General features: G+C 49.3%; 2 long non-coding RNA genes across 2 annotated transcripts; one reads left to right on the top strand and one right to left on the bottom strand.

The window, feature by feature from the left end:
- The first annotated feature begins 3,565 nt into the window (after positions 1 to 3,565).
- On the top strand, positions 3,566 to 5,598 carry LOC144376726 (uncharacterized). The gene is made up of 2 exons (XR_013437191.1): positions 3,566 to 3,887; positions 4,015 to 5,598. It is a non-coding gene; the product is annotated as an uncharacterized LOC144376726 (long non-coding RNA).
- Positions 5,599 to 18,044: 12,446 nt separating this feature from the next.
- LOC144377016 (uncharacterized) lies at positions 18,045 to 23,998 on the bottom strand. Its single transcript, XR_013437540.1, has 5 exons — positions 23,984 to 23,998; positions 23,087 to 23,327; positions 20,999 to 21,061; positions 18,655 to 18,729; positions 18,045 to 18,482 (listed from the first exon to the last, which is right to left on the bottom strand). It is a non-coding gene; the product is annotated as an uncharacterized LOC144377016 (long non-coding RNA).
- Between the last annotated feature and the right edge of the window lie 1,971 nt (positions 23,999 to 25,969).

Below are 25,969 nucleotides of genomic sequence, written 5' to 3'. Positions count from 1 at the left end.
ATTGCCTCCTCGTGCAATAAGGACCCCTCTGGGGCTGCTTCACACAACCAAAACTGAAATCATGATCCACCAGACCACCATCTGACCACTGCTTAATGATGCTGACCTCTCATCCCGACCCAAGTTCTTCCTCTTTAAACCCAAATCTCAGTACCCCAAAGGCAGGGCAGAGTTGCTTGGTCGCACCTGTCTTCCCAGGATGCCATATAATCAAAGTTCCTTTCCTGCTTTCTTCATGGATACATTTTCCGTTTAGTTTTTGGAGCAAGTGGCTGGACCTGACTTGTTGGGACCCCAGAGTTGGGCTTCTGGTAACAGGTCCTCCCTTTCCCATTCCTCATGTGTCGTGGACCACATGAGCAAGAGCGTCAGGCGAAATCACAGAGTTAAACCCAGCTTCTTCAGCTCCTGTGTCCTCTGCCATAGGAAAATATGTCCCAGGTAGGAGCTCCCCCTCCCACATGCGCCACAGAATGCAAACACAGTGGTGAACCTGAGCAGGACATTTTGGCCTGAAGTTAAATCAGTTAAGAAGAATCTTAACTGACCAACAGTTTCATGTTCCAGGAACAAGAAATGAATATCTATTGTTGGAAGTCATTGAGATGACAGGCATGCTGGTTACCAGAGCAAACACTGACTCAATAGCGAGAGTGACAATCCGGGGAACCTAACACTGACAACCCCCCACCGAGGTCAGGGTTGGCAGCTCAGGGCATGCTTTTGGCAACGATGGAAGCGCTGATTCCCTTCCTGTTTCTGTGTGCGATGGGCCAACCTGTCACCCACAGCGACCAGCTCTGTTCTCAGGCTTTGTTTTGCTTTGTGCGTTTTTTTTTTTTTTTCTGATGCCACATTAATAAATAATTGACCCAGAGCAGTGAAGAAGGAAAGGGAAAGGGAAATTCTCTGTTTAAACAGAAGGCCAGGCAGACCGGCAGGTGTCCAACAGTACAGGGTGCACGGGCCTCAGGGTGTCTACAGCAAGCCCCTCTTGATTTGTGAGGGAAAATCTGCTGAGTGGGCTGCCCTTCGGCTGGACTCAGTCCAGTCTGTTGGTCTTAGAAAGACTCAGTGAGAGCTTCCATTGTGAAAGCTTATATAAAAAAAAAATACTGTTATTATTTAAAAGTCTGTTTTCCAATGAGATCTCTGCAGGGTGATATCTGCTTCCTGCATCCACAGGGCTTCCTTACCTGTCTGGGGGACAGGAAGGGGGAGGCACTGGAGTGTCACGTGAAGGGACATGCTCCCTGGCAGAGGACTTCTATTTCCCTGGTTCCTCCTGCTGCTGCTCAGTTGGCTCAATGTGGGGATCACTTAAGTTTTTCTCCAAAGCCAAAGGGACAACCTGATCCCTTCCCCAACAAAATACCACTGTCACACACCTAGAGGTTGTCTCAGGGGCCCACTTTCCCTGAAGGTTCAGAGTGAGGGGAGGTTGCCATCAGAGGCAGAATCTGCCCAGCCCTGAACACCAGCCGCCCTGCTCTGTGCCCTCAGTCCCCCAGCAGCCTGTTTCTGCAGCTCTGCCCGCCCCACGCTGCTGGGTGCCACCTCTGCTCTCGCCACCTCCATGTCCTCGCTGTCACTGGTCCACACCCTCAGGGCCCTGTTCACTGCCCACACAGGACAGTCTAGCTGGTCACTGTCTTGCTCCCTGAAACCTCCCCCTGTCACCTGAAGCCACGGTCCAGGTGTTGGCCCAGCAGCCACATCCTCTCCTTGCAGTAGCCCCGGCCTTGAGGGGTCAGAGAGCAACTCTTTCCCCCCCTTGGCCTCAGGAAGCCCCAGGAGACATTCTCCCCTGAGCCAGGGAGGGGACGGGGATTTCACAGGAGCCAGGGATGGTCCATCATGAGACCCGACTCCAGCTGAGACGTGTGGGTCCCAGAGCTGCCCTCACGGCCTCTCCTCCCGTCTGCTTCCAGCTCCCGGGATGATGATTTCAGGGTGGTTCCTGGTCTTCTGACTCTTGCAGCTCTGTCTTGCCCAGAGGTCTCCTCAGAATGGCTCACGTTTGGCCTGCTGTCCAGACAAATGTGAGTCCTGGGGTTCCCGAGGGTGGAAGGCACCCAAAGTGCCTAGGAGTCTCCCAGCCAGAGGCAGGAGTCGCAGTGTCTGAGGTCCCCCGCCTCCTGTCCTTCCTCCGCCCTCCTCAGTGTCCCTCACCGTCCTGGGGGGTTCTGGGAGGCTTCTCAGGATGAGAGAACTGGATGCTGCATTCTTCCCATGAGCTCCAACCCTCCAGAAAGCAAGATCTAAAATCCTGGTGATCATCATGTACAGAGAACAAAAGAGGTGCCCACCCCAGGCTTCCGCACCCAGGTTCTCCCCTGACAAACCGAGGGAAGGTCTCTCCTCCTGCTACACCTGCACCTGAGGCTTCAGTTCAGCCTGGTAGATCCCGCTGTCTGCCACTAAGCCCAAGATGGGAGATTCGGGTGGATTTTGATAAAGAAGCCCTCCCCAGCCACAGGAACTCCCGAGGGGCCTTTGTACGCCCAAACCCACGAAGCTCCCTTTCTGTGACCTTGTGGGCGGGAAGAACAAATTTCTATACACTGAATTTCCACTCGTTCAATCGTTCATTTGTTTAATAAGTGAGAATTCAGCCCATGGTATGTTTAAGGCTGTATTCATGGAGGAGGAGCGGGAATGTCGGGGACCATGAGGCCGTCCTTGGTTTACAGGAACTTGTGGCCTCAGAAGAACAGCATGGAAGCAATTCTCTCTCACACAGGGCATCGTGGGGGTGGGCAGGGGGAACCCAGGGGTGAGCGTGACTTATTCTAGCAGCGACCCAGCGAGGGATGAGGAGAGCCCAGAGCCAGCCTGGTGGGAAAGACATACCCAGATGGGGGGGCATAAGGACTTACTTCAGTGTAATGAGCAGACAGAGTCTGGAAGCCACTTGGTGACACTGAGCCACCCCCCAAAATGGCTAGTCCTTCCTGTGCTGTTACCACGGATGCCACGGATCTCAGGAATGCAGCAGCTTCCGGTAAGGAAACTTCCAGAACCAGGAGGCGGCTACATTTTTACTCATCAAAGGATAAGGACTGATTCCAAAGAGCAGTGACTGTGTCCATAACTTCTATATTTACAGAAATAAATATTAGTATTCATGATGACCAACTGGCATCCAAAATGTGACCCGCTGACAGCTTATGGATACAATCTGTAATGTCCCAGAGTTGTCAAACTTTCCTTCGTTACGAAAACAATACAGGAGTTTTTTGGGGGGTTCTTTATGGTTTTTTTTTTTGTTTTTTTATTACTGAATACAAAACATGCTTGTATTCTTACAAGTAGTTTTAGTCTCTGAGAAGTAGCTTCTAGAGGTCCTGGTGTCTAGAGACCTGTCCCCTTCTGCTTCTGCGTTGTCTCTGACCAGGAGCCCAGGATGCCCAGCCACTAATCAGGAACAGTGTGACCTCAGGTGGACTTTCGTTTCCTAGAACTGAGTAGGAAATCACAGGCAATAAAAATAGATTCTTGACAAATGGAGTGTAGGTCATTTAATAGCCTGGTTTCCTTATCTGTTTAGTAAGCCAGGACCGTTCTGACCTCAGTGAGGCGGGGTTGCTGAGAGACCAAAAAAAAATACCCGGAAACTGCTCGGGAGACATGAGGTTTATTGAAACTTAGTAAGTGGCAGGGAAAGTCCCTTGGCAGCGGGCTGGACAGGAGCACGCCAGGACTGTCACCGCAGGTGCTGAAACGCAAGCTACAGAAGCATCAAGGTGCTCGCGGGGCTTTGTTCCCTTGCTGACCAGCGTTCCAGGGAACAGCTGCCTTTGGCACAAGCAGAAGAGAGCACTTCCTAGGGAGACACCCCCTGGCCCGGTTCCGAGTGCCTGTGGGAGGAGTCGGGGCTTCTGCAGGTAACACTCATCTGGCTTTCCAGTCCAGCCCACGTTCACTGTCCCCTTGACTTGGCCAGAGTCTTGGGGAGGCCGGGGGAAGCACTCTCAGCCATGCGGTGCTTGATGACCCTCCTCTTTTGTCTAGGATCATACTCAGGCCAAGAGCCGTGGCCTTCCGGAGGCACAGAGGAGAAGGAGTGGCTCACACTAGGGTGCAAGTACACTGAGCTCCCCAAAGGGGCACCTCTGAGGCCATTCTCTGAGGGCTGGGTGACCACGTCCCGTCCCCTCACCCCTCTCTCCATATCCTTCCTCATTGCCCCCTCTTGGGCTCCATCAGATTCCACACCAGCTCCTTCTGCAGAACTCCACCACCCCCCCGCCCACCCTGACCTCCCCACTGGGTTCCCGCAGCCTCCTTCCTGACAGTTTGGACCTAGACTTCACTGAGATTCTGCCAACGTGGCTCACCTCTGCAGCAGGGTCACCATGAGGCATTTGGAACAATGTTCCCTTTCTGTCCTACCATCTACCCTATCAGCCTGTGTTCTAGTCCCCTCAGCCTCCAAGGGACCCTCATCAACATAGGGTGGCAGCTCTCTGCTCCTGTGTGTGATGGGACTGTGGTCTCTCTGCACCGTCCCACAAGCCATCCATCTGCAGGGCTCCAGCCACCCCACCCCCTCCAGAACAGCAGAGCAGAAGACCGCAAGTGACCTCGGAGATCTGTGGCCTACTGCGCTCCTGGGTAGAGGAAACACAGAGGTAGAGGGGACAGAGATTTCCCCCGAGGTCATCAGCCAGGTGGAAACACAGACAGGACCAGAACCAGGACCAGAACCAGGACTCCAGAGGGCCAGTCCAGGGCTCCTTGAAGAAGCAGCGGCATAAGGTGGAAAGAGCCGGGAGAGGTCAGGGCACATGCCGCTCTCTGCTGCCCCTCTGTGCTGGCCCTCGGTGCCAGTTGCCCTCCTTCTTGCCCAGTTAGTGTTCTGTTTTCTCTCTCAACCTCAGCTGGACCCAACCCACTGAACCTCTCTCTCCTGGCTCTGCTCCAGCTTCTCCCGATTCTCCCCTCGTGCCTCTAGCGTGACGCTGCCCTTGGGCTGCTCATCAACACACCCACGCTCACCGTGCAGAGCCCTGGGGAGAGTCGAATGTGCTGATCCACCTATGAAGGTGCTGCAAAGTGACCCCACCCTGCAGACCCAGGCCCAGGCTTCCCATCCTCCGGTCTAGATCCTGCATGAAGGAAGCCAGGCTATTTCTGGGTGATATGCCTGCTACCTGGATTCAAGCAATGATCAATATGGAGGCTGTGAAGTACAAAAGAGTTTGATTTGGTGTCTTTGGAATTAAAATTCAGGAGACACAGCTTTATGCAAAGCTGAAAGTATGTTTGAAAAAGCTCAGAAAAGGTGAGGATGGGGATGAGGGGTGGGAAAAGAGAGAATGAAACTGACAACTTTCCTATGTATAGACAGGAATGTGACCGTGAATTTCACTTTTGTGTGTATCCAAAAGGCACTGATTTTTTAAAACTATAAATAGAGAGAAATGTCATTAGAGTAGAGGAGAGGAAATAGGGGAAGGAAGAGGGAAGGGAAAGGGGAAGTTCTAGGGGAGGAAATGGAGCACACTATATTCCAGGCCTGTATAATTATGTCAAAACGAACCCCAATATGATGTATAAACATGACGCATTAATAAAGAAAAGGAAGGAAAACAACCTACAATTGTGCTATTGCAGACAAATGTCAAAGTCCACGAGCCCATCGCTGATTGGTCAACTTGAGCCACAGCTGAAGTCGCTGTTTACACTGTGAGTGTGGCCTGATGCTCTGGGATGGTAATGACCTTTGCAGGCTTGGCCTGTTTCAAAGTCCATACTTCATTCCCAGGGCAGATGTGCAAAGATCTCATGGACATTTGGTGGGAATGTAAACGGGGACAAGATCTGGCCCCATGCCTGTGGGAATTCAAAGCCTCTGGGCACCACTACACTAGTGGTCATCCATGACAGAGGTAACGATGCCCAGTGACCGATTTACGGACCAGTAGATGTTGGCCTCTTGATTCCCAAGGACCACAACCCACACTTGATGAGAACATCCTATTCCACCCAGGGGACTCCAGAGGCCAACACCTGGCCTGGTTTGTGGCTTGCTTCATCCTCTAGATGCCACGTTACATCAGGCAGAGTCACTTCATCCTAGAGCCTGCAGGAGCCCTGTCTATAGGAAGCACCTCACCTGCACACAGGTCTGGGTAGAGACCCTGGGCCCTGCCAGCCCTCCCTGCCTGCTTGGTTAGTCCCGAGGGAGGACAGGGTCACGGCTCACTATGGAACAGTTATTCTTGCCCTTGCTCCTCAGGCCTGCTGAGTACTGTGTCAATGCTATTGAGGTCCTTCCTGGGTCCCAGTGGCCCTATTTCCACCCCCGATGCAACAATACAGGCCAGATGGTCTGAATGGAACCCTTGGCCCACAAGGCACCTCCACCACTGAGCCAAGCCAGTTCCTGCCTTGGATCTCCAAAACCAGTGAACTTTGTGTCCAAGCCACCTATGTGGATTTCTCTCATTTTGCTCATAAAACTCACCCTTGCCTCAACCTCCTTGAAGCTGCCCACAGTTTGCTTTGTCTGAATGACCCCATTCTTTTTTTTAATATGGTATATGTGAAAACAATATGCATTTTGATTCATTGTACACAATTGCAGCACAACTTTTCATTTCTATGGTTGTATACAATGTAGGGTCACACCATATGCACAGTCATACATGTACCTAGGGTAATGATGTCCATCTCATTCCACCATCTTTCCTGCCCCCATGCACCCTCCCCTTTGCCCAATCAAAGTTATTCCATTTTTCCATGCCTCCCCCCTCCCCATTATGGATCAGCATCTATTTATCAGAGAGAATATTTGGCCTTTGTGGTTTTTTCTCACAAACTCATTCATTTTTTTTCAATTTTTAATTTACTTCTTTTTATGAATATACAAAACAAAAAATGTATATATGAGATATATCACATTCTTTTTTATCATACATGTATTGTGTAATGTTTAACTGAGGCTAAGCACATTTATCTCCTTAAATATTTTTCAGTATTTTATGGTGCAAACTTTCAAAATTATTTCTTCCATTTTTTGAAACATACAGTACATTATCTACTTTCTCTCTAGTTACCATCTTGTACAATAGATCACCAGAGTTTCTTGCTGCCCTCACCAAACTCTCCCTTGGCCTCTGCTAATTAACATTCTACTCTCAAATTCTATCATATCAGCTGTTTTATTTTTATTTATTTTATTCTAATTTGTGATATATGACAATAGAATGCATTATAATTCATATTACTCATGTAGAGCACAATTTCTCTTATCTCTATACAAAGTATATTCACACCATTTGTGTCTTCATACATGTACTTTGGATAATGATGTCCATCACATTCCACCATCATTTCTACTCCCCCCTCACAGCCCCCTCCCTACCCCTCCCAACCCTCTACCCTTTCTAAAGTTCATCTATTCCTCTCATGCTCCCCCTCCCTACCCCACTATGAATCAGCCTCCTCATATCAGAGAAAACATTCAGCATCTGTTTTTTTCAGGTTGGCTAACTTCACTTAGCATTCTATTCTCCAACTTCATCCATTTACCTGCAAATGCCATGATTTTATTCTCTTTTAATGCTGAATAATATTCCATTGTGTATATATGCCACATTTTCTTTATCCATTCATCTAATGAAGGGCATCTAGGGTGGTTCCACAGTTTAGCTATTGTGAATTGAACTGTTATGAATATTGATGTTTCTGTGCTACTATAGTATGCTGATTTTAAGTCCTTTGGGTATGGACTGAGGAGTAGGATAGCTGGGTCAAATGGTGGTTCCATTTCAAGTTTTCTAAGGAATCTCCATACTGCTTTCCAGATTGGCTGCTCCAATTTGCAGTTCCACCAGCAATGTATTAGTGTGCCTTTTCCCCCACATCCTCACCAACACTAATTGTTGTCTGTGTTCTTGATAACTGCCATTCTGAAGTGAGATGAAATCTTAGAGTAGTTTTGATTTGCATTTCTCTAATTACTAGAGACGCTGAATATTTTTTATATATTTGTTGATCCAATGTATATCTTCTTCTGAGAAGTGTCTGTTCAGCTCCTTAGCTCATTTATTGACTGGGTTGTTTGGGGGGTTTTTTTGGTGTAAAGTTTTTTGAGCTCTTTATATATCCTAGAGATTAGTGCTCTATCTGATGTGAGTGTGACAAAAATCTGCTCCCAAAATGTAGGCTCTCTGTTCACTTCATTGATTGTTTCTTTTGCTAAGAAGAACCTTTTTATGTTAAATTCATCCCATTTGTCAATTCTTGATTTTATTTTTTGTACTTTAGGAGTCTTGTTAAGGTAGTCAGGGCCTAATTCGACATGATGACTATTTGGGCCTACTTTTTCCTCTATTAGGCACAAGGTCTCTGGACTAATTCCTAAGTCCTTGATTCACTTTTAGTTGAGTTTTGTTCATGGTGAGAGATAAGGGTTTATCTTCATTTTGCTGCATATGGATTTCCAGTTTTCCCAGCACCATTTGTTGAAGAAGCTATCTTTTCTTCAATGTATGTTTTTGGCACGTTTATTCAGTATGAGATAACTGTATTTATGTGGGTTGGTCTCTCTGTCTACTATTCTGTATCATTGGTCTACATGTCTATTTTGGTGCCAATACTATTCTGTTTTTGTTATTATAGCTCTGTTGTATAGTTTAACGTCTGGTATTGTGATGCCTTCTGCTTCATTCTTCCTGCTAAGGGTTGATTTAGCATTTCTGGGTCTTATTTTTCCAAATGAATTTCATTATTGCTTTTTCTATTTCTATAAGAAATGACATTCATATTTTAATTGGAATTACATTGAATCTATATAACACTTTGGGTAGTATGGCCATTTTGACAATATTAATTTTGCCTATCAAGACCATGGGAGATCTTTCCATCTTCTAAGGTCTTCTTCAATTTCTTTCTTTAGTGTTCTGTCAGTTTTTTCCTTGTAGAAGTCTTTCACCTCTTTTATTAAGTTGATTCCCAAGTTTGTTTTGTTTTGTTTTGTTTTGTTTCGTTTTGAGGCTATTGTTAATGGGGTATTTTTCCTAATTTCTCTTTCAGAGAATTCATTGCTGATGTATAGAAATGCATTTAATTTATGGGTATTGATGTTATATTCTGCTACTTTGAATTAATTAATTCTAGCAGTTTTCTGGTGGAGTTTTTGGATCCTCGAAGTATAGAATCATGTCAACAGCAAATAATAATAGTTTGATTTCTTCTTTGACTCTTTGTATCCCTTTAATTTCTTTTGTCTAATTGCTGTGGCTAGAGTTTTAAGGGCTATGTTGAATAGAAGTGGTAAAAGAGGACATCCCTGTCTTGTTTCGGTTTTTAGAGGGAATGCTTCCAATTTTTCTCCTTTTAGAATGATGCTGGCCTTGGTTTTAGCATAGACAGCTTTTACAATGCTGAGGTATGTTCCTACTATCCCTAGTTTTTCTAATGTTTTGAACATGAAAGGGTGCTGTATTTTGTCAAATGCTTTCTCTGCATCAATTGATATAATCATACTGTAAAGGAACACCTGTGGAGGAGACGAGCAAAGGACAGACACAGACACACAGGGAAGGTACAGACAGACAAAAGGGGTCTGCCTACCCTTCTCTGCCGATGTTTTTAATCACCAAAAAAGTTACATATTACCCACCACCAGTGACTACACTTTGACCATCTTCCTTTCACCCTGAGTGCTAGCTGAGATAAGGTCCAGGTTAATGCAAACACAGAGCCTCTCTCCTTCAGAGGGTGTCACTATGTAAACCAGGTAGTAGTGCATCTGCCTAGTTATCTTAAGAGCCTCAGCAGGGAATTGCCGGGCATTCCAACATGGGAATCAGGGCGCCAGTTACCCCACACACCCCGGGAGTTTGCTCTCCTGGGGATCATTTCCCTGCCTAGGTCCACGATCAGAATACCTACATCATATAATTCTTATTTTTAAGTCTACTGATGTGATGAATTGTATTTATTGACTTGACCCAATCTTACATCGCTAAATGGACCCCACTTGATCACGGTACTCTATTTTTTTAATATGTTTTTGTCTGCAATTTGCCATAATTTAATTGAGAATTTTTGCATTAATGTTCATCAGGGATATTGGTCTGAAACTTTCTTTCCTTGATGTGTCTGTCTCTGCCTGGTTTTGGTATCAGGAGGATACTAGCTTCATAGAATGAGTTTGGAAAGGTTCCTTCCTTTCCTATTTTATGAAATAATTTGAGGAGTATTGATATTAGTTCTTCTTTGTAGATCTTATAGAAATCAGCTGTGAATCCATCTGGTCCCAGGCTTTTCTTGGTTGGTAGGCTTTTGATGGTGTCTTTATCTCCTTGCTAGAAATTGATCTGTTTAAATGGTGTATGCCCTCTTGACTCAGTTTGAATTGATCATATGCCTCTAGAAATTTGTCAGTCTCTTCAAGGTTTTCAATTTTATTGGGGTATAAATTTTCAAGATAGTTTCTAGTTGTCTTCTGCACTTCAACAGTGTCTGTCATGATATTTCCTTTTTCAACGCAAATTTTACTAATTTGAGTTTTCTCCCTCCTTTTCATAAAAGTGGCCAAGGGTTTGACAATCTTATTTATTTTTTCAAAGAACCAGCTTTTTATTTTGTCAGTTTTTTGAATTGTTTCTTTAGTTTCAATTTCATTGATTTCTGCCCTGATTTTAATTATTTCCTGTCTTCTCCTCTTTGGGTATTGGTTTGTTCTTCTTTTTCTAGGGCTTTGAGCTGTAATATCAGGTCTTTTTGGTTGTTGTTGACTTTTTCTTCTTTTAATGAATGAACCCATGCAATGCAGGGGAAGACTGGAACCTGGGGAGTGAGCATGATGTGAGTGTGAGAGCAGAGCTGGGTGGCTCACCTGTGAGCCAGGGAGCATGACCACGCATCAGCAGGAACCAGGAGAGGGGTGTGCAGTGGATTTCCCCTCATGCCTTCAGAGGGATCCAGCCCTGCAGGCCTCAGATCTCCAACTTCTACCCTGCAGAACTGAGAGAGAAAATGAATGAACCAGACCCGGACTCAGTAGTGCCTAAATGGGGCACTTGAGGAGCACAGAGAACGCCCCCCGAAAAGTTTCCTAGAGCTGAACTCAGCAAGCCAGTTCTCTGGGGCAGAAGTGTTCAGAAATAGGGTTCATGGAGGTCACCAAAGGTTCAGTGCAGCAAGGCAGAGCAAGGCACCAGTCATGAGGACTGGACACCTCTGATCCTAGCCCACTGCCAGAAAGAACTGCAACTAGCCCTTTCTTCCCCAGGATCCTGGCCTTAATCCACGTCCAGCCCCCTCCCCCCTCACCATTCTGCCTATCCAAGGGCCCCCTGTGCCTGCAAAGCGGCCTCAGGATCTCCAGAGCTCCCACGTTACTGGGGATAATACGCATGTCCCCTTCATCTGGCACATCCTGGCCACTCCCTGGGATGGGGAAGGCTCCTTTTATCAAGTCCAAAAGATTTAGGAAGTTTTTCCAAGGATGACTTTTGGGGCCCTCCCATTCCTCTGCTCTGCTGGTTTTTGCCAATTGATGTTCATTTGATGCATGGAAATCCTCTACACTTGACCTTGAATTGCCATATCACATTTCTCAGAAGCCTGTTAGACCTGGAAATTCTTTGGCTCCACCCAGACTCACTGAAGTAGAACCTCTAGGCTGGGTCAGGCAATCTGTCTTTCCACAAGCCTCCCAGCAGATTCTGGAGCACACTCAGGTTGGAGAAGCACTGATCCATTGCATCTTCTCAAATGATTGTTTTATCTCATGTGAGCACCACTCTGGGTTGGATAAGGGTCCCCAAAGGCCCGTGTGTTAAAGGCTTTGTCCCCAAGGTGGCACTGTTGGGAGGAGGTGGAACCTTTACCAGGAGGGGCCTTGTGAGGGCATCTTAATAACTTCCCACCTCTCAGCAGCTCATCCTCTCCTGTGAGACCTAACTCACCCCAAGAGGCCAGCACTAATCCCTTCACATAGGAATCCATGACCAGTCACCTCCCGCTAGCCCACCTCTTAGAGGCCCCTCACCTTTCAATACAGTTACCTGGACAGAAAGTTTCTAGCATGTGACATTTCAAACTCTATCCAAAGCTGTCCAATAAACACCTGGTAGGTGGACACAATATTCTGGAAAACAAAAGGAAGCAATTAACATTTTTTGACTAGATCCCTGTCCTATTATTTCTACTCAATGCCATTGCATCCGAATGATGTCACTTTGTATTCAGACAGTGCAGAGAAGGTTTATTTATTCTCTAGCAACAAGGAATCTGAAGAACCTGGGCTCAGGAGGTTTAGCAATTGCCCTAATTCACACTGACAGTCCTTGGTGCCAAACTGGATTGGAATCCATGTCCCTCTTCTCTAGAGCCCATGCTGGTTTGCCACTGTATCCTGTCATGGCTGCAGTGCTGGGCACAGGACACAAAGAAAGCACACAGTAGTGGCCATGATGACGATGACGAGGTTGTTCTTTGTGTGCAGAATCATGATGTTGCAAGCTACTCACTCACAGAGGGAATGAATGGCCTTGATCCACCTGCTGGTCTCTTGCCCTTGATGTTGACCCTGGTGTTGCTCTTGATGACCAGAAGCTCCCTGGTGAGATACCTTAAGGTGGGAGCTGGACATGCAGGACCATGGTTAGGGGAGAGTCTTTTCATGGCAAGTAGGGGTGACAAGCAAGAACTAAAAATAAAAAATAAAATAAATCCAAGGATAGACATCAGGAGCCCTGCAGCCTCCAAGGCCTAATGGGGCTGAGTAACTGATTTCAGCAAATTTTTATTCTACAAAACACAATCTCAGGAAATTAAGCAAATGGCCAGTAAACAGCCAGGTAATAAACAGCATTTCCTCCTCAACCTGTTAGACCAGGATGCAAGAAAAGACCACTGACTCCAATTAAAATCAAATTAAAGCAAGCTTATTATTTCGACCGGCCGGACTGCCTTTTCCTCCCAAAACGGCAGGAACAAGACAGCAGCCCCAGCTTTCCTACAGCCCAGCTTTATAGCCCAGAAAGTTACACAAGGGGGGTTACAGATAACAGAACTCTGACAAGCATCACACTAATGGTAGTTTACATTTTTTGCTGGCCCCAACATCAGAATTTATGAGGACCATTAGAGCCTCAGAGAGGGTCGTTGTCTGGCCAGGGAAGGCCAATATTTATGAGGTGTCACTAAAGTTTCAGAGAGGGCTGCTATCTGGTCAGAGAGCCAGGCATGGGTGAGTTCAAGGCACGGGCAGGCATTCCAAGCAGGTTCAGAATTTGCAGTAATTTATAGTAAAGCCGAAATTAGCTTTTCATGGCTTTGTGGCAAGATGGCTCCCAATTTGATAAAAGATCAGGTTGGGTTTATCAAACCTACGCGTCCCCCACTGAATTTTCTCTAAATTCTTGGCCTCCTCTGAGATTCTGTGCTCCTATAAGTTCATGAGGGAGAGATCACTAGAGTGTTGGCTTTTCTCCTGAAGACTTCTTATACCTTTCCCCATCTCAGAACATGACTGTCACCCAGTTTTCTTGAGCCAGAAACTTGTGTGCTCTCTTTAGTTTATCCCTCTGGCTCCGATCCCACTATGCATTTTCATCCACCCAAATCCCTGGAGATCTTGTCCGCAAACCATGTCCCAACCTGCCCCCTAGTTTGCACTGCATTAGCCAGTGCAGGCATTCAGTCAGTCTGGCTCCACCATCCCTGGCCACTCCCTGCACCACAACTGTGTGCTTACAGATTCTGTCTTCATGGCATGTGCCAGGAAGCCTCTGGTCATAGCAGGCAGGGCAGATGGGGGTTTGGTGCATCTCAACCAGCTCATCCCCACCGTGAGAAAGTGACAGTGACTCACAATCATGATTCTGGTGCACAAAGAAGGGGCTTCATCATCATCATCACCATCATCATCATTGATCTCTGGGATTACAGAACCTTTTCTGCAAGGGCCCAGTAGTAAATATTTCAGCTTGACAGGCTCTGTGGTCCCTGCCTTGATATTAATTCTGCTGTTGTAGCTCAAGAGCAGTAAGGGACAGCATGTGAACAAATGGAGAGGGTGTGTTTCAATAAATCTTTATTTACAGGAACAGGAGGTGTTCTGGATTTGCCCCCCAAATCTTCCTGTGGCAGTCCTGGACTATCACAGGTCCTCCTGCTCCCCAGAATGTTCCAGGTGTGGGCAAAGCAACCAGGAAATAGCCCTGGCTCTTCCCAAAGGGAAGGATGGAGAGGCCTGGGGCTCGGGTCTGCAGGGTGGGATGACTTGGCAGCACCTTCAGACAATGATCAGCCCATTTGACTCTCCTGGGAGCCCACGGGAGGGGCTCAGGTCCAGGGCCTGAGAAGCAGAGCAGGGGAGCAGCGTCCTGAGGCCCGAGGGGGAAAGGTCTGCTCATGGGAGACAATGAAGAGGAGCCTGGGGAAGGCGGGCAGAGCCAGGAGACAGTGCTTTAAGGAGACAGAGGTTTGGGGGGTCACATCCAGGTGAGGGCCAGTGAGATAAGGTTGGAAACTTGCCCTCTGGAGTCCTGGTGCAGGTCCCGCCTGTGGTCCCCGCTGGCTGATGACCCTGGGGACATCTCTGCCCCCTTACGTCTGTGCGTTCTCTGCCCAGGTGTGGAGTGGGCCACAGATTCTCAAAGACACTGAGTGTGCTGTTCTGCAGTTCTGGAGGGGAGGGGAGGGGCCAGAATCCTGCAGATGGATGGCTTGTGGGAAGGTGCAGAGAGACAGAGTCTCCTCATACACAGGACGGCGCCTGTCACTCTACGTTGATGAGGGGCCCCTGGAGGGAGCTGGGAATAGAACACTGGGAGGTAGGTGGTAGGACACACAAGAAGCATGTCCCAAGCCCCACGGTGGTTTCAGGGTGTCATTGGGTCATGCCTGGTGCCCCCTGTCCGGAGAAGCCCCAGGTGCTTTCTCCAAGAACCACGCTCCAGAGGTGAGCCCTGTTGGCAGAACCTCAGTGAAGTCTAGGTCCACACTGTCAGGAAGGAGGCTTTGGGAACACAGTCAGGGGTCAGGGCTGAGGGCTAGGGATCTGTAGAAGGAGATGGTGTGGAATCTGATGGAGCCCTTCAGGCAGCAATGAGGAAGGATGTGGAGAGAGAGGTGAGGGGACATGGTTGCCCAGCCCTCAGAGAATGGCCTGAGACGTGGCCCCTCTTAGGAGCTCAGTGTCCTCGTATCCTGGTTTGCAGAACAGTCCAAGTAGGGCTGGTCTAGAACTAGGAAATAATGTGCCCCATATTTCTTTTATCAAAATCTACTTTTATTGTCTGAGATTTCCTAATTCCAGAAATTGAAAATCCACTTGAGGCAAAGGGACAATTTCAAGGGAGCCTCTGTTCCTGGAATCACACAGTGCCTGCCCATGTGTCCCCTCTCATCTGCCATGGTGCTCTCATGTTCTCCATGGCGTTTCGTGCAGTGGTGATTTTTATTTCATAAAATCTTATTGCTTCTTTGTGGACTAACATCCCTCTTGAAGAATACTCCCAGGGGTTCTTTCCAAGAGGCACAAAACTATAGCCAGGATGCTTACAAGGTCTCTATTTCACATTCCGACCTACATGAAAGGTTGGCTGGGGAAAGGAAACAGGAATCCACATGAGGTCTTGTGATCTCCACGTTTACCAACCAGGTGATGGGCATCCAGGGTCCCTGGGCAGAGAGGGCACAGGTGCACAGGGGACAGCATGCTAGACACCTGGACACCTAGAAGCCCCTTCTCAGAGGAACTCAGAGGCTAAATTGACTTACAAGAGTCAAGGCATTTTGTATTCAGTGACCTAAACAAACAGAAACCAAAACATCTTGCAGTGCATCTGGGGCAGGAAAGTCTGAAAACTGGCACATTAGGGATCATACCTAAAACTCATCAGAATTCACTTTTCAGATGTCAGATGGTCACCATGGTTACCAATACAAATGTTATTGTTTTTGTAAATATTGAAGTCAGTGTGCTGTGGCTCACAGGGAGAGTGGTCACCTAGCATACGTGAGACACTGAGTCCAATACCCGCACCACATGAAGTAAAATAAAGACACTGTGTCCACCTAGAACTAAAATATATATCTTAAAAAAAAAAAAAAGAAGGCAGGCAGGAGTCACTGTGCCCTTGGGATCAGGCCTCATCCTCTATGAGGAACCAGGTAGCAGCCTCCTGGCTCTGGAAGCTTTCCTTCCCAGAGCCATTTCCCAGGCTTGGGTTCTGTGGCATCAGTGGTGACAGCAGAGGGAGGACTGATCATTGTCCATGACAACTGCGTGTTGTCCCACGGCTCCTCATTACCCCCAGGAAACGCCCCCAGCCTTGCTGCCCGCTCAGATGCTGGCTCCTCCACCAGGCCCCTCCTGCTCTCTGCTTTCCTCACCCCTCACCCGTCACGGCCAGGTCCACTCACACCCATCCCTGGGGTCCTTGTGCACTCTGCCCAGCTGTCACCTTTGGAGAAACTAGTTCACTCGCTGCTGTGGCTTGGAGGGGTGGAGGGTCCCCCATGAGTGGATTGTGGATAAAGGCTGGGTGCCACAGTCTGGCTGGGCACAATTCAGGAGCCACTTGTCAAAAAGAAACTAACTTTATTTTTAGAACTACAAACGCCAAACAAAACAGCTCCTCAGGGAAAAAACCCTCAGAGCCCAACTGCCACCACCGGCTTCCACAAGCCTCTCACCCACACACACCTCACCACCTCCCACAATCCTCCTGCTCTTGAGGCCGATTGGCTGGGTAGTGTGGGCAGAGCCAAAGAAGTCCCCCAATGAGCAGGTCCATAGTCTGAAGGGCAGGGAAACAGCCCAATGAACATCACCGCAGAGGAGCCAATCAGCTAGATGTTGCTGGGGCCACTGTGAACCAATCATCAGCTGGCAGTCTGAAGGGCAGGGAAACAGCCCAATGAACATCACCGCAGAGGAGCCAATCAGCTAGATGTTGCTGGGGCCGCTGTGAGCCAATCATCAGCCGGCAGCTGGAAGTTTGCTGGCAGCTGGAAGTTTGCTGGGGCCCCTTTGGCTGTGATCTCAACAGCTGGGTCCCCAGCTTGGGGCTATTGGGAGTGGTGGGAGCTGTGGATGGTGGGGTCTGGTGGGAGTCCCTCAGGTCCTTTGGGGCAAGAAGTACTTCTTGTGCCCCTATCTTGCTGGTGCTTGCAGGAGAGGGGCTATAAAAGGAGCCACAGACACTGTGTCCACCCAGTCCTATCTGCAACTGGTTCCAGAAGGGACCATTGTCTTCTACAAGGGCCCCCATGGTTGCCAGCACCGTTTGCCATGATGTCCTCCTTACAACACAGCCTGTGTGGCTGCCAGGCCCTTCAAACTTCACAACTATTAGCTGATCTCTCCTTTCTCCAAAGAAGGCTTGTCTCACTCTGCATTAAGAAACGACAAAATCATAGAATTTGGAGGGAAATGGATGGCATTAGAGCAGATTATGCTAAGTGAAGCTAGTCAATCGTTAAAAAACAAATACCAAATGACCCCTTTGATATAAGGGGAGTAAACAAGGACAGGGTAAGGACGAAGAGCTTGAGAAGAAGATTTACATTAAACAGGGATGAGAGGTGGGAGGGAAAGAGAGTGAGAATGATATATAAGAGGAAAGGAGGGGTAAGACAAGATAATACAAATGGAAGAAATGATTTACAGTAGAAGGGGTAGAGAGAGAAAAGGGGAGGGGAGGGGAGGGGAGAGGGGATAGTAGAGAATAGGACTGACAGCAGAATACATCAGACACTAGAAAAGCAATATGTCAATCAATGGAAGGGTAACTGATGTGATACAGCAATCTGTATACGGGGTAAAGTTGGGAGTTCATAACCCACTTGAATCAAATTGTGAAAGATGATGTATTAAGAACTGTGTAATGTTTTGAACGACCAACAATAAAAAAAAAAAAGAAGGCCTGTCTCAGGCCTTTTATTACACTAATAAAAACTTGACTGATATGCATGGTGGGCGCTATTGTGTGTTCTTGAGGCCAGAGGTCCCTTGAGGTCAAGGACAATGTCATGGTCATGATGTTTACCCTCAACACACCAAACAGTTACTTAATCCATATTTATTAATGAATGATTGAAAGAAGAAGATGGGTGCCTAGATATTTTCCCCCTCACCCACAAGCCCAAGGCAGAGAATTACAGACACATGTGTGCACAAAGCCTGCACAAAGATGTCCCCCCATAAGTATACAGGAACACACTCGTTAAAGAGGACCTTGGTACTAAAATTAATGTGAGATCCCTCTCCCTTTAGCAGAAGAACAGTGTGACTCATTGGGCTGAATTCAAGGGTGCAGTGCAGGGTGTGAGCTGGAGGAGACTTTGCCCTCAGCTTGTCTGGAAAGAAAGGAATCAGGTTATGGAGGCAGAGAAGAGGCAGGTCCTCTTTTTGCTGATCTGGATATTTGATCTCAGTTTTCCTATCAAGAGGTCTTGAAGTGGGACTCCTGTCTTCTTTGGTAATTTCTGAAATTCGATTCCTCCTGAAAAACAGGCACACATAAGACACATCACTAAGGATGAAAGGAGACAGGCAGGTGCTGAGCCCATAGGTGTCAGGGCCCTCCTGCCCCCAGGCAGGGAGGAGGCTCTGAGACCCCTCTAGCGTTCTCCTAGCGGGGGTCTCTCCACCCACTCAGGAGGCCCACAACTCACCTGAGCATTTTTGTTCCTTAAGACTGTGATAATACAGACAGCGAGCACCACTGTAAAAAGGATCATCCCAGGGATCTGGAAGCAGACGGGAGGAGAGGCCATAAGGGCAGCTCTGGGACCCACACGTCTCAGCTGGAGTCGGGTCTCATGATGGACCATCCCAGGCTCCTGTGAAATCCCTGTCCCCTCCCAGGCTCAGGGGAGAATGTCTCCTGGGGCTTCTGAGGCCAAGGGGTGGAAAGAGTTGCTCTCTGACCCCTCAAGGCCGGGGCTACTGCAAGGAGAGGATGTGGCTGCTGGGCCAACACCTGGACGGTGGCTTCAGGTGACAGGGGGAGGTCTCAGGGAGCAAGACAGTGACCAGCTAGACTGTCCTGTGTGGGCAGTGAACAGGGCCCTGAGGGTGTGGACCAGTGACAGCGAGGAAATGGAGATGGCGAGAGCAGAGGTGGCACCCAGCAGCGTGGGCGGGCGGAGCTGCAGAAACAGGCTGCTGGGGGGACTGAGGCACAGAGCAGGGCGGCTGCTGTTCAGGGCTGGGCAGATTCTGCCTCTGATGGCAACCTCCCCTCACTCTGAACCTTCAGGGAAAGTGGGCTCCTGAGACAACCTCGAGGTGGGTGACAGTGGCGTTTTGTTGGGGAGGGGATTAGGGCCACCACTCTGCCTTTGGAAAAGAGCCAGTGAAGTGGTCCCCATCTGAAGTCACTGAGCAGCAGCAGGAGGAGCCAGGGAAATAGAAGCCCTCTGCCTGTGGTCCCGGAGGCCCAGGAGCTCGGGGTCCCCCCAGCCCTGGGAAGAGAGTTTGATTGGAATCCATTTTCCTCCGAGAGGCCAAGGAATGGTCCCAGTTGTCATTTGGGTTCCCCTTATATGAGGTAATAAGTAGGAGAGAAGCTCTGCGTGGCCCAGGGCAGGTGCCAGTCCCCGATGGCAATGACACCCAGTGGCATTGCCAACAGCCAGGAGCTCAGGAGTGTCCAGCAGGCAGAACTGGAGCAGTGGAGGCATCTGTGGGTACAGATGGGCAGGAAGAGCACCCAGGAGGCCAGTCTATGAGGGAGACAGGCACAGATGCGGATCATTGTAACTCAGAGCTGCCAGAAAGGGGCATAAAGGAGAGGGAGGGAAAGGAACCTCAGGGCGCTGGGAAAGGCAGGCGAAGGCGGCTGAATCAAGCAAGAAGGTTCACAGCAGAAGGAAGGACCCTTGTCGATGGTGCAGGTGTTTTACAAATAGTTTTTAAACAAAATTCTTCTATTCGTAAAGGCTTCCGTGGGAATGGGGTCCTTCATGCCCTTTGAGCTTTCTTATTGGATGGGAAATGATCCAGGCCCGACACACAGTCCCAGAGCCCCCATCCTTGGGTGTCCCTGGGCAAAGCTGTCCTGCAGTGCACCCTGTGTTCAGATGGGACAACCTGGTGAAAGGTGGGGCTGGGGAATGCTCTCTTTCCAAGGTCAGGCATGGGCAGAAGTGGCATTAGAAGCCACATTTTCTGATTCCAAACTTCCTGCTGTCTGTGCCTCGTGGCCCTGACCCATGCAGGGACTTTGCCTGTCCCCAGCCTCCCCCGCTTTCTTCTCCTCAACTAGCGCTGGCTGCAGCATTTCTCCCCCTGGGCAGTGGGGCAGCCCTGGTGGGTCCCCTCCCAGCGGGGAAGTCCCAGTAGTCTCCCGTGCCCCGCTCTCTCTGGAAATGGGAGTCACTGAGTCAGGGTGAGCGGGAGAGTGTGAAGGAGGAGCCTGTGGGGCTCAGTGGGACAGAGCCAGGCCCCTTGTGGGTGTTTAGACCTTGACCCTGGGAGCCATGGACTGTTTCTGGAATGGGAGGAACTCTAAGGTGTCATTCCTGATAAATGACAGGGACTTGGTTGGTTGGTTCTCAGTGGAGGACTTTTTCTGAGGAACATTGGAGGGAGACTGTCCCCAGCCGACCTTCAGGTTGAATATGAATTACAGCTAATGTCCTCCCTGTACTCGGGACACACTGGAGTTGGCAGGAGCATTCACCTATATAATGAGGTGGATTTGGAGGCAGCAAACCTGTGCCAGGCATTAAGGACCCAGGTCCTTCCCAGGCCACTGTCCTGCTCCCATCCCACCCCCGCCCCCAGCAGTCCACACCCGTAACCAAGCCCTGTGGACCCAGAGGGCCATGAGCACTCTGCCAAGGACTCACTGGGCCCCATGGAAAGCTGAGATTTGTAGGATTAGAAGGTGTGCACAGCTTCCAACATTGAGGCTGATCCTCAGCCTCCCTGACACCAGCGATCTGGACCAAGCCCCTCCAATGGGCCGTGGACACCGTGTGGATTTCCCCTTAAAATTCAAGAGGCACTTACCGAAGCCATCCTCAGGTGTAGGCTGTGTGTCAGCCGCTTGTGGTCTGCCTGGCCTTGGGTGTGCTTATGAAACATCAATGGATAAAGTTAAAATAATTGATTAAAATAAGATCAAGTCTTTAAAAAGTCCACCTGAGTAACGCAATGGGTGAACTGTGAAGACCAGGCCCAACACAGCAGAGTGTTCCAGGGAGGAACAGCCAAGGGGCAGTGTGGAGCCGGAGGACCCTTTCACATCGGGGTAAATGTGAAAGGAAATGAAGACACCTGACTCCTGCACTAACTTAATGGCCTTTTTGGAAAGACCTTCCAGGGAATTGCTCCTCCCAGTGCAAGGGGTTCTCAATGTGTGCACCCTGGGTGGCTCCTTTCTCACCTTTGGTCATTCCACCTGCTGGTCACCTGGGCATGATGGTGGGAGGAGCATGAGAAGAAAAGGAAACCTGAAACCTATAAAGGGGCACAAGATCTACTGGGTCCCCTCCTCTCCCAAGGAGTGCCCCCGCCCCTTCTCTCTCTCTCCTCTTCATGTCCTGTGGTTAAATAAAATTTACTTTTTACTGACTTTCCACTGTGTTTCTTGGGTGTTCAAAATTAAACACCGGGGGAATAGGAACCCGATCCTGATTTTAAGGCCAGTTTCAGTATCACCTCAGGACCTTAGAAATGCAAATTCTCAGACCACTTCCCCAGAAACTCCAGGAGTGGGGATCAGCAGTCTGTGGCTTAACAGGCTCTCCAAGTGACCCTGCTGCTGCAGAAGATTGAGACCCATGACTGTTCAGAAACACCCCCCATTTCTCCTTGTGACTTCCCTTTCCTTGAATCCCAAATGTCAAAAACACTGGCTCTGCAGGAATTCAGGAAATTCCTAGCTTTCCCTCTTCTACAATCTAGCTGGTGTCCAAGGCCCATGCAGCTCTGCTACTGCTCAAGAAAACACCTGTCCTGTCTGCCACCTGGCAGCTGAGCCATTCCCCAGGACTTCTTGCTCAGGTGGCTCTTACCCACATCTCTGCAAAGCAAGGAGAGGAGGCAGTGAGCCGGAAGGGCCCGCCTGTGTGTGCATGGTCAGCTCTTGTAGTGGCCTCGGGCCTCAGACTCCTCCTTCCTGGCTGCTACGCTCACTTCAAGGTGCTGTCACTGTTCTAAAGGGATCTTAGATCCACCAGGAGACTCCACAGTGCAGACGGAGGCTGTGGCAGGCAGCACGTGCAACCTCTTAGACCCGAGCCCTCCTGGCTTTGGGAAGGAAGGGCAGGTTCCCTAGGGGAGTGGATCATAATAACAACCACAGCCACCACCAGTGCTTATGCCTCTCAGGCCTGCAGGGGGAAGGCGGTTCCTCCAGTGACCCATTATTACCATGATCATTTTGCAGCTGAGGTACTGGAGGCTGAGAGAGGTTAGGTAACTGGAGCACAGACACACAGCTAGGAAATGCTGACGCTGAGGTTTGAATTATGAGAATTAAAGCTTTTGTTTTCATGATGAATACTGTGCTGCATGCCTGGCTCTGCTTCATGACCTGAGGCAATGGATTAGTTCTCTCTTCCTTTTCAGAGCAGGCTTCATTCTTCTATGTGTGGAAAACAAGACAACTGAAGACCTGACAATGGGCACAGAAGACTGAGCCCTGTAAGGGGCCCCCGAGACCCATTCAGTTCTGCTTCCTGCCAGGAAACCATCAGGAGCAAAGCAGGAGGTCTGTCCGAAGGCTTCCCTGCATCGCCAGCTCCAGGCCCTGAATAATCCTGATCACAAGGCACCCAGGGCTGGACTCAGAGGGGTCTCCCAGCAGATGCAGGGTCTCCAGCTTCTAGGGGGAGACTGCAATGTCCTTGCAGAGATGGGAACTAGTCTCAGGGACCTGTTCTGACTCTCAGTTGCTCCCATGTGGCCTGGCCCCCCTTTTCCAAGGCCAGGTTGCTGGGAGGTCCCATCAGGCTGGATTTGCTCACCTACAGGAGCATCCTGACTCCCTGCAGCTCCCAAGAGGCACTTCCCAGGTCCTGTCTAGGGCCCAGGTCTCTCCTGAAGTGACCCGGTCTCTGTGGAGGCTCTCAGAGGAACTCCCGGGAACCTTACCTTGTGGTCCTGGTGAGTCTTCGGGGTTCCTTCTTCAGTCTGCTGGTTCTTACAGCTGGTCCAGAAATTCCAGATGAAGGAACATATATTAGGTTTCTCTTTCAAGGACCAAAGTCCTCTTTGCAGTTTCTTTTCTTATCAATAAGTCCATTGTCCAGCACCAGGGAGACTTTGTTTATCCCTGAGAGAATTTATGGCCTTGACTGCTTAGGATTCCATGGGAGCTCCTTCCAAAGTCTGTCTGTGAGAAAGGGAGAGATTAAAAAATGGGCCACTAAATTCACCTAAACCAACAGATTACACTAATTAAGCAATTAGCAAGTATTGTTGGGTCTCTGCTGTGTGCGGTTGGTGTGCTGGGCACTAGGATACAAGGCACTTGTGTTAGCTTTTTGTTGCTGTGATAGCATAACTGAAAAAATTAAAAGAAAGGAGGAAAATTTATGTAGACCCAGAGTTTCCAAGGTGTCAGTCCAAGGTCCTTTGCCCCGATACCTTTGGGCCTTTAGTGAGGCAAAACATCATGGCGGGAAAACATGGAGGAGCAGAGCTGCTCACCTCACAGTGGCCAGGAAGCAGAGGCAGACAGGAAGGATCACAGGAAAGAGGTGACCTTCCAGACACTCCCCCAGTGACCCACTTCCTCCAACTCGGGCCCATCTTCTGCAGTTCCCTTCGTTTCCCACTCATTCATCCAGTCATAAACCCATCAATGGGCTAATGGATTAATGAGACCAGAGGACTGGTGACCCCTCTCTCCTCAAAGCCACAACTCTGAGCATGGCTGCCTCCTGACCCAGCCTTGGAGACTAAGCAAGGGACAGGTGGTCAGTGTAGGTAATGAATGTTTGGGTCAGGAAGATGGGGGCTAATTCAAAAGGAATAAGATGCTGATACCTCCAGAGAACTTCTGCCTCCTCGAAACCTGGCCCCAAGGTCACCTTCACCTCCAGGAACTTGCTCCTCCCAGCAAGGAGTTGTGAATGAGCACCCCTTGGGTGGCTCTTTTCCTTTTTGGTCACCACATAGGCAGGGTAAGAGGAGGAGGGGCATGAGAAGAAAAGAAACCTAAAATATATAAAGGGCCAGGACACCCCCTCTCCCACTCTCTCGGGCACCACCTCTGGACCCCTCCTCTCTGCAGCAGTGTCCCTCCCCCCTCCCCCCCTCCTTTAAATTAACCTTGTTTCATGGCCTCGGCAGTTCTTGAATGATCACTCTTCCAGAACAGGTGAATGAGGACCCAATCCCAATTTTCAAGACCAATATCAGATGGGGGCTCATCCAGGATCACCAGTGAGGTCAGCTCCTCCTCACCCACAGCTTTCCCTTTTATTTTTTTTCTTTCTGGAGGACATAATGGACACCCATCGGCCAATTAAATGCAGTTGGAGCAAGCCACCATTCTACAAGACTAGGGAGACAGGATTCACTGCCTTGGTGGCTCCTAATCACTGTACTGTGGGTCTCACATGCTGGTGTCTGCTGAAGCCATTTCTCACTGTGCATCAAGTTCAGAGGCTGTCTGGCAACATTAGACAGTGTCCCTAATCCCAGTTTGCCTTTAGATGCCTATAGAGGTACAAAGCATCTCTTGATTCCCCGGGACAACAACCCACCCTTGATGAGGACATCCTGTCCCACCCCGGGGACTCCAGAGGCCAATACTTGGCCTGGTTTGTGGCTTGCTGCATCCTCTAGATGCCACGTTACATCAGCAGAGTCACTTCATCCTAGAGCCGGCAGGAGCCCTGTCTGTAGGGAGCACCTCACCTGCACACAGGTCTGGGTAGAGACCCTGGGCCCTGCCAGCCCTCCCTGCCTGCTCGGTTAGTCCCGAGGGAGGACAGGGTCACGGCTCACTGGGGAACAGTTATTCTCCCCCTTGCTCCTCAGGCCTGAGAATACTATGTCAATGCTACTGAGGTCCTTCCTGGGTCCCAGTGGCCCTATTTCCACCCCCGCCACTTGTCTTCCAGCCTCATCACAAGCCTGAGGGCTTCCCTTGGCCAGGAGACTGCTGGGCAGGGCAGACAGGAAGCACCTGGGAATTGGTGGCCTCAGCAGCAGTTTTCAACCAAGGACTGAGTGGAGTTGGGAGCTCCTGCCAGCTCCCTTGCCCAAGGCAGGCCAGAACTGAGACGCCCACTCCTCACTCTGCCAGACTCCCACCAGGAGGGAGCTCCTGTGGTCACTTGCCTGACCACACCCTTCATCCTGGCTTCCCCCCGTGCTGAGGGCCATTGCCAAGTAGGAATGATGCATCGAAATTTCCTTGCCATGATTTTCTTGCCATGATCTCTTTTCCATGATTGGGAGGGGAAAACATTAACACTCAGGGTCACCAAAGAAGGCATCAGAACTCACCACACATGGGCTGGGGTCCTTCTCAGCCAATACAGACAGGGATCCAGAGGCAATGTACTATGCAGACAAAAAAGAATGATCCATTTTGCAGAACATTAAAAATGACAGCCATCCATTCAGAGGTGGATCATCCCTCAGTCTGCAAGTTCTACACATTTTGTTCCAGAAAATATGCAAACTGTTTCCTTCTTTCCAACATTTTCCCCATCCCAGTGGACGTGCCCAGCGCACTGAGTGCTGCGATGCTCTGACCCATGTGAGCCGAGTCTAAAGCCTCCCTTCCTCCCTTCCTTGTTCCAGGGTGCTCTGTCTCATTATCATCACCTTCTAACACGTTCTCCTTGAGGTCATTGCCTGGGCATGTTGTTGCCCAAACTCACTGCTCACTCTGCCTAACAACCAAGGGTAACAACCAAGGGTAGGTTGGTGTGGTGGGCAGAGCCTTGGTGCTGGGAGTCAGGAGACCTGGGATCCTGCTCCAGTTCTGTGACTGGTCACCTCACTTTGCTCCAGGAC

Source organism: Ictidomys tridecemlineatus, chromosome 4, assembly GCF_052094955.1.
Source record: "Ictidomys tridecemlineatus isolate mIctTri1 chromosome 4, mIctTri1.hap1, whole genome shotgun sequence".
Taxonomy (NCBI): Eukaryota; Metazoa; Chordata; class Mammalia; order Rodentia; family Sciuridae; genus Ictidomys; species Ictidomys tridecemlineatus.
The sequence above is the reverse complement of the archived record's forward strand: the minus strand, read 5'-3'. Positions and strand labels throughout refer to the sequence as shown.